Below are 13,376 nucleotides of genomic sequence, written 5' to 3' on the forward strand. Positions count from 1 at the left end.
TAAGTGCCACCCACCAGAGAATCCATGCCTCTAGGCCTATTCCACTTTTCCCAAGACTGATATAACAGACATCATGTAATAGTCACAAACAGTAATGTGTTCCTCTCTGGAATTTCTGATGGCCATCCCATCCCATTTACATCATATGTAGTAAAGGGAGCGAACTGTCACCTCTGTGATTCATCTACGAAGTAGGCCTACCAATAATAAAACTACAGCCGAAGAGTCACACTGGGTGTCTCCATCTGCTACGTCCGCCCATGTCGTTCTCATTGCTGCAGACTAGCTCAAACTCACTCTGGTGAAAAAGCTAACACTTTCTCTTTCCTTCTCCCATACAAAACTGATGCAAGTAACAGGATGAAAACAGCACGTCTAAGCTGATTTCCAATTATACCTGAACCATATTTCACACATAATTTGCAAACTGTTGAAGATTTGCAATATTAAGACCACTTCCAGTATCTTGTAATGTCATTCAACCTCCAAGTGTTAGATATACTGTACATGCATCCTACTTCTATCAATGGTCTTTGAGATGCTTCTACAACTTGATTAGGCCACCTGTGCCTAAATTAATTCATTGGCCATTATTAGGAGAGGTAGACATCTCTTTATATACAGTCTCACAGTTGATGGTGTATGTCAGAGTGAAAACCAAGCCACAAGGTCAAGAGAATTGTCCATAGACCTGTGAGACAGGGTTGTGTGAAGACCATAGACTAAAAAATATGGACAAAGCGTCTGTGACAGTGAAGACACAGATCTGGGGAACGATACAAGAACATTTCTGCAGCATTGAAAGTGCCTAAGAGCACAGTAGCCTCCATTATTCTCAACTGGAAAAGTTTAGAACAACTAACAGTCTTCCTAGATCTGGCCACTCAGCCACACTGAGTAATCCGGAACGAAGGGCCTTAGTCAGACAGGTAACCAAGGACCCAATGGTCACTATGAATGAGATCCAGAGTTCCTTTGAGAGGATGAGAGAAGCGGGAATTCATCCAGTGGTTTTGGGGGGCCAAATGGGGAAAAGCTTGATAATTATGTTGAACAAAATGTCGATGTTGAAGATAACGGAAATAGTTATATTTTTCTGAGAGCTGATTGAAAGAGGCGAGTACCCCATCTATGTAAAGCAGTAGCAGAAGTGTAGCAGATGCCATTTGAATGCCAAACTCTGAAAGCTAAGTCAAGCTTTGAAGGTATAAACAAGTGATTATGCAGTAGTGGTGCCCTGAATGAGATGCCATGTAAATTAAAATGTTTTTTAAATTGTGCCCAAATCCCGAGAGTATGAGTGACAACTGGATTGTTAATCTTCATCTTTGTAGACTTCAACTGTGCAGAGGCAAGGGAGTAGGCTGAAGTGATATTGTTTTCCATCCTTTCCTTTCCATCCAACTTGGTGCCCTATCTCCCTGACTGTGCCCTTCATAGGATTTTCTGTGTATTGCATGGTCATAGTAACTCATTGAATGCCAAGCTGTTTTCGGGAGCTTTGTCCTAGAGTGCCAGCAATCTAGACCATTGCTGATGATTTGTGTACAGCCACAGCATATTCTGTGTTATAGCTATGAACACGTACAATAGCTCGATTAAAAGGTGAAACTTTAAGCTCTCAGTGCGTGCAAACCGTGTATTTCTACACGCCTCCGTTCCTGAGAAATCCCAAGCTAAACAGCGGCTAGTTTTCATCAAAATCGCTGTTTTTTTCTAGAAATGGAGATAAACGTCTTTCATGAAATATGAAGTGTTGCCTGTTACTTACTCGTGTAAACATTCCAGGAAGTGATCAGTGAGACCTGGCGAGACTGCCACCTCGTGATAGACCCACGAAAATGGCCTGGTTTTGACCTGACGTGCATGCGTCACTGATTCGACCCAAAGCGGCAACCGAGTTATGATAATATGTCCAGATAAAATGTCCAGATTGTCCGTTTTCATGAGTTTCACGATCGTCATATAGTTCATTTCTATTCATCACAGAGTTCCCAAAATCACATATAAGGTGTATTAGAGTGTCTAGTTTCGTAATTTAAAAAAAAAGCTAAAAGTAATATTACGTTTTTGGCACTCAACGCATGGCACTCAATGAGGTAATGTTGAGGGTTCGGCAAGCCCCCCCCCTTTTGGTCTTTGTAGATAAGGCGTCTTCATCCTGGGATGTTTACCAGTGCAAATTAATTATGACCGCAGCTAGCAAAGCTAGCGAAGCGGTCATATAGGGATTGTCAAAGTTTTTTTTTTTTTTTTTCCGTCATCTACTTCCTGAAATTTTGGTCAACGATACCCGGGGCACCGAAACACCGGGGCACATGAAATTTGGTGGGTATGTAGCCCCACTAGACTTTTACGGAAAAATTTTGTTTGGTCCCCGGGGGCCACTCCCCCTCCGCGCTGGGCCCCCCGAAACCCAAAAAATGCAGTTTTTCCTAAATAACTACCTGAACCGTGGCACCGAGGATGAAGAAATTTTTATGGTATGTTGGTCTCAAGGGCCCACATCAACCTAGCCCATAATCACTCATTTGTGATTTGCACCCCCCCGGTAAAAAATGAAAATGCAATATAATCGCCCCTCTCTTCAGTAAAGACGTTCAGAACTGCACCAAATTTTATGTGTATGATTAACCTGACATTCTCTGGGGGTATGCCAAGTTTCGTAGAATTTCATCCATGGGGGGGTCTAAAAAATTAAGTTATGTGTACATTTAGTGACTGTACACTCATTGGCCTGTAGATGGTGGTGCACACATATACACATGCACACACACACACAGGCACCCACATACTATCGGTATTAGAACGGCCGATACATAATTACAAATTCAGTAGGATTAAAAGAAAGCCAAAATAAATATTCATCATCATCATGGCTGCATTTCCAGTATTGGCGATGAGTAGTCGTTTGTCCACTAGATGGCGCATCGTTGCAGTGAGACGTAATTTTGTTGGAAGTTAATCTAAAGTGGGTTGGAAAGACACTACGCTTCCTACAAGGACAAGACTGTAGCATAGCCGTGGGAAGTAGGGGTGCTGGGGGTGCGGCAGCACCCCCTGCAGGAAAGCACGCGTATTTATATGTCATACCACTCACGATCAGAAAAAAAAGAAGCTCTCCGTCCCCCTGTCTATTATTCTATTATGCACTAAAAAATGTTAGGCCTACATTAGACCTGGGAGATCTAAACAAAAACTAAACAAATTAACAAAACAAACCTGAGGGAGATATACTATGACGCTAGCTTTATGGTACGACAATATGCCATATTAGGTCGGCTAGCTGAATATTACCGTGAGTTTCCCAAGGAGCTGAACACGGGCCGCCTCAATCTTCAGCTTAAAATTATGCATAGTGTTATCGGGGAGTCTCGGTGCACCACGGTGAAAGGTGGCATGGATATTAAGTAGCCTAAGCTCCAAGAGCTCTCTTCAGCGAGGTAGATGAACTTATTCATCTGTGTCTTTGCGTGCCTGTTTCAGTGGCCTCCTCAGAGCGTTCTTTCTCTTCTTTTTGAAAGTGTAGGTTAAAGGCTACACTGTGCGTTATGATGTCAGCATTTGTTGTAGGCCTAGGCTATATTTGTGATATGTGGATCAATTCAATGTAGGCTAGCCTATGAATATTGCGTTGTGTTATGCATATGTTTTGAGTCAATGTGTTCTGTCTAATATGCTGTGCGATGGGTCTTTAGCCTGTTTTGACACCCATGTCAGAAGCGTCAATAACTAGATGTACCGCGTAGCGGTACAAAATATGACCGCCGCTCAGTCCTGCACATCCATTCCGCGAAAATAAATCATATTAATGAATTTGTCTCCATCTTCTACTCCATTCCCCACTCTTGAAACTTTTGTGTATGCTTGTTTGGAATGTGTGTTTGCACACATTCCGCACACAAAGTAGCCTACTGGCGCTGCAAAGGTGAATAGATTTGTTTCTGGGCCAAAAAATCTGTAACATTGTTATAAAACCTTTAAAATCTCTAAACAATCACAAGTAGGGCAGTTCATCACAGTCCATCCATTGCAACTGGACTGATGAAAGGTACACCTGTAGGCTACATTGTATTTGGGAAAAGCAGAAGGTAGCAGCATAATGTATTTATTTATTTATTATTAAACAAAACAATCCCTGTCAGTTCCATGCAGTTTTCAACAGCTATCAAGAAGAGAGGTCATGGATTTTTGTGAATGTTTCTTCTTCTACATATGCATAAGTTTAGTCATCTAGTTCAAATGATATTCAGCTTTATTGTCAATGCACAAATGAAATACCAGTAGTCTAAAACAAAATGCCGTTTTTCCCAGTGGTGCAAATAACTGACATGTCCAAAGGGCCTTCATGAAATGCGTTGCGAGACTGTTCATACACATTTTAACGGGCAAAGTTGAAGAGCTACTCTCCGTTATTGTTTGTGCAAATAATATGCTGATTCATGTTCCCCTGCATTTTGCAACCATGAGGTCAATGGTTAAGCTCAATCTTTTGACGCAATCTTTTGATTTTCACCCAGCCTAGTCCATGGTAGGCGCCCGATAGAAATATTGTTTAATTTTGCGATTGAGATATCCACGCACTGGCGCCCCCCCTGCGACGTGTTCGCCCCCCGGTTTTAGAGCTATTCTAAATGCAAAAATGCATAGAGGGAGTTATGACAAAACCGTGACTGTTAACAAACTATAAGCTATATAAGGTAGGCCCTATGCTAGGCCTATTACACAACACAAATTGTCGCTAGGCTATGCTGGCGACCCAAATAAAATCTCCGTTGGAACCAATGGCTTACACCTTACAGTATCAAGCTGCCACCTCTTGGCGAAAAAGTTAATAGTTTTGCATATCAGTAATACATTTCACGTAGCTGTGAATCACGGAAAGGGCGAATGAAGTGGACACTTCTAAACGGAACCCAACCCACTGTACAGTAGCTCAAGGTCTGTGGCTAAAGCAGCCATAATGAAAGCGTTATCATTGTTTGGATACTTCACATCACACACACGTGTTTTTTAATCGCATAGACTACAACTACCAAGCTGGAATCAAAGCACATCGACTCCCCTCTCACACCCTAAACACGCACTTCGAACAAACAAAAAGCGCCTCAGTCTCACGGAATAGCCATAGGCAAAACTGTATCTGACCCTTGTAACGTTGGTACTAACTAATTCATCGCAAAGAATGATTTTTGTAGCACGTGCAACAAATATGTGTAGCCCTGCCCTGAATACATCTCAACGTGCGCTCTAAAACATCTGGTTTAAATGGAGATGTAGATCATCACGGGATCATAGACAGGTTATCTTTCAGGTAGCCTATATATTTTCCATTAAAAAACCATCACGTAGCGAACGTGTTGTGGCTAACTCACTTAGCTCCTGTTAGTAGCCTAGGTTATGGTCATAAGCAAATGAGATGACAGTCGAAAGATACAATTAGTGCTGTTATCGATTTGCTTGGTAGCTTATAAACGCATTTATGGTTTTCTACAAATACATCAATAATCAAATTGGCCTCCATCACTCAACCATGCTAACGGTAACATTATTTTACCTACGTTCTGCTATTGATAGGATTAACGTAGCCTACCTGCAGTTAAAAACAAGCATGTCCGATAAACATTCTCAGATTTATTTCGGCTTCAAGAGGAAATGGGAATTACATGTCATGCAGAAATCATCCTACCCTTAGACGTTCTCTGCGGTAAACTACTGTAGCCTACAGTGTTGTCCTTGTAGGAAGCATAGTGTCTTTCCAACCCATTTAAGATTAACTTCCAACAAAATTACGTCTCACTGCAACGATGCGCCATCTAGTGGACAAACGACTACTTATCGCCAATACTGGAAATGCAGCCATGATGATGATGATGAATATTTATTTTGGCTTTCTTTTAATCCTACTGAATTTGTAATTATGTATCGGCCGTTCTAATACCGATAGTATGTGGGTGCCTGTGTGTGTGTGTGCATGTGTATATGTGTGCACCACCATCTACAGGCCAATGAGTGTAGAGACACTAAATGTACACATAACTTAATTTTTTAGACCCCCCCATGGATGCAATTCTACGAAACTTGGCATACCCCCAGAGAATGTCAGGTTAATCATACACATAAAATTTGGTGCAGTTCTGAACGTCTTTACTGAAGAGAGGGGCGATTAAAGCAGAATGATATTGCATTTTCATTTTTTACCGGGGGGGTGCAAATCACAAATGAGTGATTATGGGCTAAGTTGATGTGGGCCCTTGAGACCAACATACCATAAAAATTTCTTCATCCTCGGTGCCACGGTTCAGGTAGTTATTGAGGAAAAACTGAATTTTTTGGGTTTCGGGGGGCCCAGCGCGGAGGGGGAGTGGCCCCCGGGGACCAAACGAAATTTTTCCGTAAAAGTCTAGTGGGGCTACATACCCACCAAATTTCATGTGCCCCGGTGTTTCGGTGCCCCGGGTATCGTTGACCAAAATTTCAGGAAGTAGATGACGGGAAAAAAAAAAAAAAAAAAAAACTTTGACAATCCCTATATGACCGCTTCGCTAGCTTCGCTAGCGGCGGTCATAATTATTACGTTTTATTAATGTTGGTGTTCAACAGTTTTATATTTCTCGTGTTCACCGTCGATTTCGGTGCAAGGCTACAGCAACTTTGTTACCTTACTAGTGTAGCGTCAGATAGCAGACGGTTACTTTGTTTGCGTTAGTATCAATCTGTGGTTTGCGACATTTTGTCGCATTTTTTCTGTAGTGTAGCCATAATGTTCTTGACAGTGATGTATGCCTGCAGGGGCGCCTGCAGGAATTAATGCTATGGTACGCACACTCATCACCCCCCCCCCCCCCCCCCCCCCCCATAGCATAGCATAGCATAACAACATCCACATGCAATAATACAACGACAATGTCTACAATGACCTACTCATTTGGACAACTTGATACAGCCCTATACAGGCTAAAGTTACCTTTAGTTTTGTTCTATTTTGTTCCAATGTAACGTGACGTCTGGCTTTAGTGCAGTCTAACGTTCTGACAAGCACACCTATTGCCTACCTTGTTCTTGCCCATCTGGAATAACTCCTAGCTTTGCTGCCTCCATCCTTTGTTTTCGTTGTTTAAACTTGTGATATCCATTGATGAGTATTGAGTTAGTGAATTAGCTCAACATTGTGTGCTGATAACCATATATAGATAGCAGAGTAAAAGAAAACAACAAGTAACCTATTGCGTGTCTGCGTGCGTATTCTCTCTCCTGCTCAAACAAAATGCGTGCACGTTAATTTTGATAACGTGTTCACTAACTTTACGTAATAGAAAATGGTAAATAGCCTAATGGCATGCAGCTAAAGGGATATTGTGCATAGTTGGGAAGGTATGGTAGGCCAATTTGGTGTGAATACACACACACACAAGGGAAATGTTCTGTTGTTGAGTAGCTTGATAGTAGGCTACGCACAGTGCGTACGGACGTACACCTGCAGGCGCGCCTGTATGCCTGTGCTGTGTGTCATGCAATGCCCAGTATGCTGTTGTCCATTTTGTCCATTAACAGAGAAAGGCGTTACAGCACCCCCAACCAAAGCCGACTACAGCACCCCCAACCAAAACTCACTTCCCACGGCCCTGGACTGTAGGCTACAGTAGTTTACCGCAGAGAACGTGTTAAGGGTAGGATGATTTCTGCATGACATGTAATTCCCATTTCCTCTTGAAGCCGAAATAAATCTGAGAATGTTTATCGGACATGCTTGTTTTTTACTGCAGGTAGGGTACGTTAATCCTATCAATAGCAGAACGTAGGTAAAATAATGTTACCGTTAGCATGGTTGAGTGATGGAGGCCAATTTGATTATTGATGTATTTGTAGAAAACCATAAATGCGTTTATAGGCTACCAAGCAAATCGATAACAGCACTAATTGTATCTTTCGACTGTCATCTCATTTGCTTATGACCATAACCTAGGCTACTAACAGGAGCTAAGTGAGTTAGCCACAACACGTTCGCTACGTGATGGTTTTTTAATGGAAAATATATAGGCTACCTGAAAGATAACCTGCTTATGATGCACCCTAAACACCGGGCTGGGACATTTCTGCTCAAGGTCTCAAAAAGCATCTGAGTCAACGTTCATTCCCAAACACCCATATAGGCTACTTCAATCCTCTATTTTCAAAGGTGATTCAAGTAAGGAAGAGCATGGCTCAAAGTAAAGTAACTGAAACTACATAAATTCGTCAAAGTGAATAATTTGTGTCAACTCGCCGCAATGTAGATTTATTAACGCACCCGTGATGATCTACATCTCCATTTAAACCAGATGTTTTAGAGCGCACGTTGAGATGTATTCAGGGCAGGGCTGTACCTACACATATTTGTTGCACGTGCTACAAAAATCATTCTTTGCGATGGATGATTTAGTACCAACGTTACACCGGTCAGATACAGTTTTGCCTATGGCTATTCCGTGAGACTGAGGCGCTTTTTGTTTGTTCGAAGTGCGTGTTTAGGGTGTGAGTGGGGAGTCGATGTGCTTTGGTTCCAGCTTGGTAGTTGTAGTCTATGCGGGGTTCAGGTAGTTATTTAGGAAAAACTGCATTTTTTGGGTTTCGGGGGGCCCAGCGCGGAGGGGGAGTGGCCTCCGGGGACCAAACGAAATTTTTCCGTAAAAGTCTAGTGGGGCTACATACCCACCAAATTTCATGTGCCCCGGTGTTTCGGTGCCCCGGGTATCATTGACCAAAATTTCAGGAAGTAGATGACGGAAAAAAAAAAAAAAAAACTTTGACAATCCCTATATGACCGCTTCGCTTCATAATAATATATTTTATTTATAAATGCCTTTCAAGGCACCCAAGGACACTGCACAATTAAAAGGTTATGGATGTTATGCATTACATATAGACAGACATTAAACACAGAGGACATTGTACAATTAAAAGGTCAAGTTTCTCTTAAATTTCCTATTAGTCTAGGTCCTGGGAAAGATTTGTATGCACTTCATTTAGCGGAGAATATCTCAACTGTTATAGACTAATATGACCCCATTGAACAACGTGGGATGTGTGCCAAAATCGCTACCCTGGACGAAAGTCCTGAAAATGACCACAATAGGTGACACTATTATCACATTATAGGTGAATGGGACTTTTTTCCCCTTTATAGATATTCTCATAAACTTCTAATCTTCATAATAAGAGAAATACTTTTTGTATTACACTTTGTCTTAAAAATAAAATAAAATATGCAAATTAGCCAATATCTCATTAAATATGCGTACATAAACTCTTCAAGTTTATTCCCTGTGTTGCAAGGTAAAACTTTCAACTACAGAGTCCAGGTATGGGGATTATAATGAGAACTCATTCAGTGATAGGATTTTTACAACTATTGCCTCCCTTACATTTGCAGTACTTGCAGCAATGGATACCAGCTACCCGACAGGGACAGCCATTCTTGTGTGTACACTTGCCACACGAGCAGGGATCTGGCAAACCTTCAGATTTTTAGATTACAATCTCAGGGACTAATAAACTCCCCTTTCTTACAAAACCATAAGCATCTGCATTTAAGATCGAGGTGGCATCTGTAAATGGTGCTTGGACCCAAAGCTGCTGTTAGGCTCTTTGTATACAGTATGTTTTCTTGCATTAGTTGATTACCAAAAACGTAATATTACGTTTTTAGTTTTTTTTTTAATTACGAAACTAGACACTCTAACACACCTTATATGTGATTTTGGAACTCTGTGATGAATGGAAATTAAATATATGACGATCGTGAAACTTATGAAAACGCACAATCTGGACATTTTATCTGGACATTTTATCATAACTCGGTTGCCGCTTTGGGTCGAATCAGTGACGCATGCGCACGTCAGGTCAAAACCAGGCCATTTTCTTGGGTCTATCACAAGGTGGCAGTCTCGCCAGGTCTCGCTGATCACTTCCCGGAAAGTTTACACAAGTAAGTAACAGGCAACACTTCATATTTCATGAAAGACGTTATATCTCCATTTCTAGAAAAAAACAGCGATTTTGATGAAAACTAGTCACTGTTTAGCTTGGGATTTCTCAGGAACAGAGGCGTGTAGAAATACACGGTTGGCACCCACCGAGAGCTTAAAGTCTCACCTTTTAATCAAGCTATTGTATGTGTTCATAGCTATAACACAGAATATGCTGTGGCTGTACAAAAATCATCAACAATGGTCTAGATTGCTGGCACTCTAGGACGAAGCTCCCGAAAACAGCCTGGCATTCAATGAGTTAAGTAGCCTAGAAATCTAGACGCACCCTAGCGGCGGCAAATTAATTTGCTCAGCCTGTACGTCTAGTATCGAACCATAGGAATTTCTATTGGCTTAACACCGTGGATGTTCTCCAATCACAGCGCTCTATTTCGTTAGAGAGTCTTAAGGCGGGCTTAACAGGATAACGACATCCTGCGATGGTGAACAACAAGGAAGGTGGCTGTGGCGAACGAAGAGCGGTTGTTTGAATCGGCATTGGTGTCAACTTTGGAGGAGTTGGACTTGTGCTTTTCTTTGAAAGTAGAGCAACGCAATGCACTTAAGTCATTCCTTTCGAAGAAGGATGTATTTGCCGATTTGCCGACCGGATATGGATATGGTCGTAGCGCTGGCCTATTGCATGCCTAGGCAGTTTGAAAGACAATTCTCTGCCCGCCCCTTGGATTAAGCAGGTGAATGATTCGATTCCAGACTATACATTTCAATGATATAGGATGGCCCGCCAGGCTATGAGTTAAGGGCATGACTATCAAACGCAGCAATGCGCAGGTCATCAAATGTCTTCTTGTCTGTTGATGGTTTGAGACATTTAACCAAGAATGTTTCCGCCATTTGTATTGCACTCTCTGTTAGATGTGGACCGTTGAAGTTGAGGATCAGAGACGAGTTGTCTGGTTTGCGGACAGTGTTCAGAGCTGCAAGTTTGGTTGATATTTTGCTGGTTGTATCGCACCCAGTCAGCGCATGTAGTGCTGGGAGACACTGTTGAGCTTGTCTCCCAGCGCTATGCAGATATCATGAAGTGGTAATATTGATCTGTTCACTCCTGAGTTGCGGATGAGCCAGAGCTCTTGGAGGCCAAGATTTCTCCAATTGACTGTTGTATAAATATATATATATATATATATATATATATAGTATATAATAGGCACACAAAGACATCTGTATCACCTGATGACAGTGTCAGTTAACCTGACCCTAGCCAGATGAATTTCGTTCTGCTTAGCTCCGCCTAGCTTCACTCACATCCATCTGGGACCTCTTAGTGATTTCTGCAGGGGGTCAAGAGCGTGCAGATTAGCTTCGGCATGTTAGCATACGCCATTTTCAAATATGGCGCTGCATGGAGCATTTGGAACCAGCTCCATGCACGAAAATCCGTGTTGGGCACGAGCTCTCATGCGCGTACATGTTGGTGGGCGGGTACCTATCCGGCGGCTACAGCCAAACGTTATTCAGTGGGTATTTCTTGAGGATCCTATGAGAAGACGTGCATATTATGGTTGTTTATCCATCATATGACAAATAAACAAATAAATTAAATTGTATTGATCTTGTTTCGTTGTTGTTTGTCCCGAACAAACATAGCCTAAACATGATTAAAGACAATAAACTACACAACAGCGGCATAAAGACCTTGTCTCGTTACACCATGGGTCTCCAACACGTTGCTCTCAACCTATTGCCGCCCCCTTTGGAGCTTGCCAGAGGCTGAAGCACTAGGCTACTACATTTAAACACAATTATTGCCGCGAGGCATTCCAGCCTACGAATTTAATAAAAAAGTAAACCATGCATAATTTAAAAAAAAGTTCAATTTAGGCTACTTCGCTATGCAATAAGGTTTCCATTAGATCACAGCGCACGTTCAATGAATGAAGGAAAGGCCTTGTCTGGCAATAAACAGCTGGAAATTCCAACACTTTTTCCACTACACGAAACTTTACAGTGATCATCAAATACCCTCTAGATTTAAATGCCCATCAGTCTCAACATTTAACTATGTAATAAAAGTCAAAAAGTAAATTAAATCCCATACCAAAACCGAAAATCGTCTGCGTTTGATAGCCTGGTATGCCGCTCCAAACAAAACGCATGTCTCACAATAACGTACAAAGTAAGAAATAAAGGTCTGCCTCGAATAAGTCTACCTCAAATAAATACCTGTGCTTTGCAGCCTAAGTAAATAGCAGACCCTGGACATAATTTAGGATTTACGGAAAGTATGCAATCATACGATGTTGGACGCCTGGCGATGCTCTGGTCGTCTACTGTGCCTCTGACACCGCTGCCTCATTTGGATGGTAATTTCACAGGTGAGCGCGAAGATTGGATGTCGTGGATGCGTAAGTAAACTGTTTTTTGCTGAGTCCGCAGACAACATTCTCTTTAACTGTTACTTTACCATCTGCGGTGTACAACTCAAAGTAAAGACACCACATTTTAGATGAGTTGGGGACGTAATTGTCCGCTCAGGCTGACCGTTCTGTGCGTTATCTTCAATACTATCTTCAATATAATTTTCAAAACAGGGTGGCTATTGAGGGCTCTGGCTCCAGTCATTATTGTGGCTACTGGCTATTATTGGCTTGATTTGGTCATGGGCCAACGCTAAAATACGTTTAGAGCACCCGCTGAGATGGCAAACAATAAAATAAAAAACAAACTAATCATAGACTGTAAAAATGCGCTACACTTGGCACTAAAAACCGAATAGTTTATTTATAGTTCGACTACGGATATTTCACGTCATGTTCGAATGCATATTTGCAGCAGGACAGCAGGCAGACCCACTGATCTATAATAGATCAGTGAGGCAGACCGCTCTTAGTTAGAGCCGCTGTGTTATCCAATGAAATTAAGTTGCGCTTCAGGCCGACTCCACTCGGACTCCATGCGCGTTCCCGATCAACTTTTTCTTCTTCTTGTTATGAGGCAAGGACTTTATGTGCATTATCGCCACCCTCTTACTGGAGGACGACTCTCTTTTTACAGAATATCCAATAAAAATCGACGTTGGTCCATGCGTCATTTCCAGCTTTGTAACTTGGCGCATGGTCAGAGCCGACTGGCGCTGGATCCGAACCCCAGTGTTCAAGATGGCGTTGACTATGAATTGGCCGGATTTACTAGCCTAGCCTCCGCCATTCATTTGTATGGAGGGCGGGACTTAGTCACTCTCTCCAGTTATATATAATACCTCCATGGATTTCTGCAACCGATTTTATGGTACAGCCAATCAGGACGCAGGGCGGGAGTTTCATAGATGTGACATAGCGTAGAAGCGACTGTGAGACTGTTATCAGCGTCACGGGTTGACTTCGATGTGAGTGGTTGAAGTAG

General features: G+C 42.1%; 2 protein-coding genes across 2 annotated transcripts in view; both read right to left on the bottom strand.

Annotated features, from left to right (window-relative positions):
* psmb8a (proteasome 20S subunit beta 8A) overlaps positions 1-13,376 on the bottom strand; it is a 339,256-nt gene that overhangs the window by 140,967 nt on the left and 184,913 nt on the right. The gene's annotated exons all lie outside the window — the stretch shown is intronic.
* LOC143140875 (uncharacterized) overlaps positions 1-13,376 on the bottom strand; it is a 95,408-nt gene that overhangs the window by 4,136 nt on the left and 77,896 nt on the right. The window lies entirely within an intron of this gene.

Source organism: Alosa pseudoharengus, unplaced genomic scaffold (assembly GCF_046254945.1).
Source record: "Alosa pseudoharengus isolate Yale_2024_CS ecotype anadromous, Long Island Sound unplaced genomic scaffold, YU_APseudo_1.1 YU_APseudo_1.1_scf_23, whole genome shotgun sequence".
Classification (NCBI taxonomy): Eukaryota; Metazoa; Chordata; class Actinopteri; order Clupeiformes; family Clupeidae; genus Alosa; species Alosa pseudoharengus.